At 33.5% G+C, this 4821-nt stretch overlaps 1 non-coding gene across 1 annotated transcript; it reads left to right on the top strand.

Annotated features, from left to right (window-relative positions):
* The first annotated feature begins 483 nt into the window (after positions 1-483).
* Positions 484-556, top strand: TRNAK-CUU (transfer RNA lysine (anticodon CUU)). Its single transcript has one exon. It is a non-coding gene; the product is annotated as a tRNA-Lys (tRNA).
* Positions 557-4821: the final 4265 nt, after the last annotated feature.

The raw sequence follows: 4821 nt of genomic DNA, 5'->3' as shown, positions 1-4821 counted from the left end.
AGGTTCTAGTCCCGGCGAAGATATTGTACATTTTATTCTTCCTGCTTCAAAATAATTTGACTCAACAAGTGATGACCGAACTAAAAGTTGGTGGATGATAATTCATCACCACCAGGATTTAGAGATTGGATCCTCTAATCTCTAATTATCCTTTAAAAGGGAGATTATATAAGAAATTTTCTCCTTCTTTTCCACACGTTTCGTGATGTAATTGGAAGCATACTCGATGCGTTTATGCTTGTTTGATGTACACTTCTGCTTCAAACAATCCTAAGTAATCTGCACGTTTCTATGGCCCTGTTTCGTTAATTGGACTCCCGAAAATTTTTAAAATGTGAAAGAATGACCTCATATGATATCGCCAGATCTTCGTTCAATGGCATCATTATATCATAGACAAAGTCTGTTGCACAGTCCTGCTCACTATCTTGCCTTTCAAATTTAATTAATTTCTATAAGGTATTTCTCCCATCTTCTTAGCAGGCCTTCGTGGTGTAGTGGTCAGCACACTCGGCGCTTATTCGAGAGGTCCGTGGTTCGATTCCCGGCGAGGGCTATGCTCATTTTGCATGTTTAATGCTCCGAAATAAAGTAATGTCTCTACATTTCAATTTCGAAATAATTTGGATTTTACGCACTTTCAAAAACGGTTAAGAGATCGAATTTCACATGTAGTGTGCAATTGAGTTCTCTTGAGCATTATTAATATAGAATACGAATTGTACGCATTGAAAAATGCCTTTGCCATTGGATAACAAATTTGGAACAGATGCATACTGTGCTCCAGTGTCGCAATAACAATATTTAAAGAAAGACATTTTTTCGGAATAATCTTTCTTATGAATTACAAATAAATCCACGAATTTCCTGCACAAATTATCGAGCATTTGTATATTTCCTTTTTGAAAGCTGAATGGACATTATATTAATTGAAAATTTTCCTTAATTGAGACATATGAAAATTATGAATTTCTTCCCACCCTAGTGCATAACTTAGAAAAAGTTTGTAAAGCTAAAAACTGGTTTTAGAAAATTCTGTTTCATATGCCATGCCTTGAGAAACATTTAATAGCATGTGCATGAAAATATACTCTCCATAGCCAACCTTTTTTGAACTGTCTATATAATTAATAACTGCCTATTAATTGGATTTTTGTCTCAAAAATCTAAAAAATAAAAGTTTTCAAAGCTTCTTCTTTCATCAAAAATATAGTTTTTTATTTGACAATGATTAGTTATCCATCAAATTAAAATTTGCATTTATAATTTTGAATTGAATATTTAATTTTATCCACATTATATGATCATGATTTTAATAAGTTATATATTTAATTTATCAACGCTACCAAAACAAGTATTCAGTGTCTCATAGATGAAGTCTTTTGTTACCTGGAACAATAGACGTTTACGTAAATTGACTTTTAATCCTTCTGGCGTCTTCTTCCTTTATACTGCTGCCAGACAAAAAAATATAATAATAAATAAATAAAAATAAAAAAATAAAGGGGAACAAAAGAAGAAGAGGACCATAATTAATGTAGTGTTTATCTTCCGTAATGACAACATTTAAAAATTTTTTGACAATTGATGCTACTCTAGAAAGTGGGAAAACGATTAAGTTCTTAACCTAAGAATTACTCTCAAAACCCTTGTCAAAATCGTAATCATGCATTATTACCATGTGAGCAACTTCTTTCAATGCACAACGAGGAAGCCACTTTTCCCCAATCTTAAGGGATTACTGCAGTTCCTCTGAGCCACCTGGGGCCTTAAACACGGGGAAAAATTGTGGGAATTTTCCTTGTTACTCTTGAATTGTTTTTGGAAGCGTGTTTTTATAGTGAGAAATCGAGCTTCTATTGTTTATATATTTGTTTTCGTTTCATGTTGCAGAGATTAGAATTGGAATTGTATTCGGGGATTTAAAGGTTTTGAAAGCCACCTTCAAATTTCGGTATCGATTTATTGCAATGGTTTGTTTCGTGGAAGCCTAAAGCGGGTTTATGCTTGCTATTTCTCTGGAAGATTCTAATCAAATCATTTTTTCTTTTTTCATGGTGACATGGGTTTTAAATTGAAACTGAAAGTAAATACCATTACAAGAGGTAGAACAATATTTTCTTCATTCAGCTCCATTTAAAATATAGACATATATACACTATAGTTGTAAGGATCTTAAGTTTTACTAACGTTTATTTTATTTTAAATCTTTACTATCACTTCTTATTTTCTACTTTCGGCCAGAATTAAAAGGTTTAACTTATTTATGCAAATTTGTTGGCGAACGCCAAGTACTTAAGTTGTGGCTTTTTGCCAAGCAAAAGAGAGGAAGGAGTTAGTAGAAGCAGGCCGCTTGCCTTAGCAGTTTTATTCGGTTGCTGGTTGCCTTCCAGGCCAGAGGTTTAATCCTCTTGATAATTTTAAACGTATTGTAGTGTTAACAGTTCTCTGTACTACATACGGCTCCCTGTTAATATACGGCCAATCTTCTCGGAGGCCCTTGTTTATTATTCCAAAGTTAAGTTAGAGTTTAGTTAATATTTTTATATTCTTACGTTCAGACCACAAGTGGTTGGTCTCTGTATTCCGAAGTCCGGAAATCATTGTAAAGAGTGAAAAATAAAGGGTTTCGTATACCCTTCCTGTGTATCTTGTCTACTTCCCACATTTATTGAACATAGCTTTAGTATGCTCCCTGTTCCGAGTCAGGTCTTTGAATGTTCCCAAAGCAAGTAAGGCGGAACACTGAACCTGATATAGTGTGCAAATTAATTGGGACAAAAAGAATTTTTAACGAAATTTTAAGTTGGTTATAACTGGCGCTATCAGGTCCCTCAAATCAATTTCATCTCCCTTAATGTCATCTGGATGTCTGCTTTCAAATATTTAGAAATATTTTAGACAATAATTTAGGATTATTGATGATTTTTAAACTTGTTTCTGCGAGATGAGAAACTTACTTTTGCATTCGTTAATTTCAGTGCACTGAAAATGGATGTAACATCTGAAAAGAGAGCAAAGATTATTACACTTACAGTCACATATCAATGACTAAGAAATACTGCTACTGGAAAACAACATTAAAACAGAAGGGTAAATATTATATCACTGTCCAGTTTCTTTGTGAAACTTTGCAGAAGTAACTGCAGACTCGTTGGAAAATATATTGCTGAAAAGCTTAGCTAAAGTACATATGGTAACTATAAATATAGATAGTGAAAAACGCATCACTGAAGAAAAAGCATCTAATGCAGTTCTTTTTCGATTCATATTTAGAAGCTTCAATGTCTACCCAGCTGTTCTGATTTGTCATTTGCAAGTAACCGAAATTGGTAGAAAATCTGAATGCAGATCTCGTAATCAGTTTTCACTAGATCCATCCATTTGGCTGTATCAGATTGTCACAACACCATGAAATTACTTTCTTACATCAGGATTAAAGAGGAACAAATGTGTTGAAATCTGATATACCTGAGAGATAAAAATAATCTCTGTTTTTTCAGAAAACTTATTTGCTAGTGTTCTGGAAACTCGCGAATAAGTACTACAACGCTAATTAGCGCACCGTGGAATGCTGATGAAATTTTCTGTGTCTCTTGCAAATCAGTTGAAGAAACATGTATAGTAGCTTAATCAGTATTAAAAAGATATATGCGAGAGTGTTCTAGCAAAATAAAACAGCAGTCTAACAATGAGCTGTATGTTCCGTCGTTGAAATTTAGGGGACGGTACTCTGCAGATATGCTGTCGTACATCTCACCTTCAGAAGAACTTAAAGAAATCTCAAGCCATTTATGTTGACTAAAATCTATTTATTTTTCTTCTTACAGACTTCACGTAGGCTGACGAAAGATGATTGGCTAATATGGGAAAATATGGAATTACTCTTATATGCGACCTCAAATCGCCAAATATTTTTGCGGAGAAACTCCATGGCGCCATATTACTACCTAAATGTTTTGTCTATATTTCGAACTTTTTCTGCAAAAACGCGGTTTTCGCACATGCAAAAACTACGTTTTGAACACACAATTTAAGCTAAAAATCCGAAACAAAAACAAAAAAATTACATAGCAAAAACGTAAAGTTTCTAACCAAAAGTATTTGATAAGAATCCATGTACACAGTGATATGTTTTAATTAAAAAAAAAATATCTAAGAATTGCACAATCTAGGCAGAGAAAGAATCTACAAACTACGCACACCTCGCTTTAATAAATTAACATAACAACAATAAATTTCAAAGAATACCATGTATACAGCGTTCAGTTTCAACTTAAAAAAAACATCTAGGATTTGCACAATCTAGACACTACGCACTAATCAACAAAATAAACTAAAGCAACTAAAATCAACTTAAAACAAATAAATAAAACAGCAATAACGACAGAAATTTATATTAAAAAAACAATGAACATAACATTCTAAAAAATAAGAACAAGAATAAAATAAAATGCACTTACCATGAATGAATGCTTTTTCGAACAGCAGAAATACCAGTTTCATGCCGCCACATAATCACTATCGTATTTATATGGCAGCCAGACACAGTATCAAGAAAATTCATACTATGGTTCACAAATAAATGCTCGAAACCTTCTTTTCCTAAATCCTTGTAAGATTTATAGCCGTACGAAAAAATAGTTGTACAAGGCCCATTCCACTCTTTAATACAGTGCATCAGCGTTTCCTTACTTCTATCATGCACAGTCTCTAAAAATAATCTCCCAGACCCTCTTGCAACCACGTCTCTCATTGTAACCTACGCCATTTCAAAACACGCACGACACGAACCAACGAGCAATTAAAACACTCCAGCAA

Source organism: Stegodyphus dumicola, chromosome 4, assembly GCF_044657685.1.
Source record: "Stegodyphus dumicola isolate Sdum_Otavi_A_Nest chromosome 4, ASM4465768v1".
NCBI classification, from domain to species: Eukaryota; Metazoa; Arthropoda; class Arachnida; order Araneae; family Eresidae; genus Stegodyphus; species Stegodyphus dumicola.
This window is presented reverse-complemented; position numbering and strand designations above follow the sequence as displayed.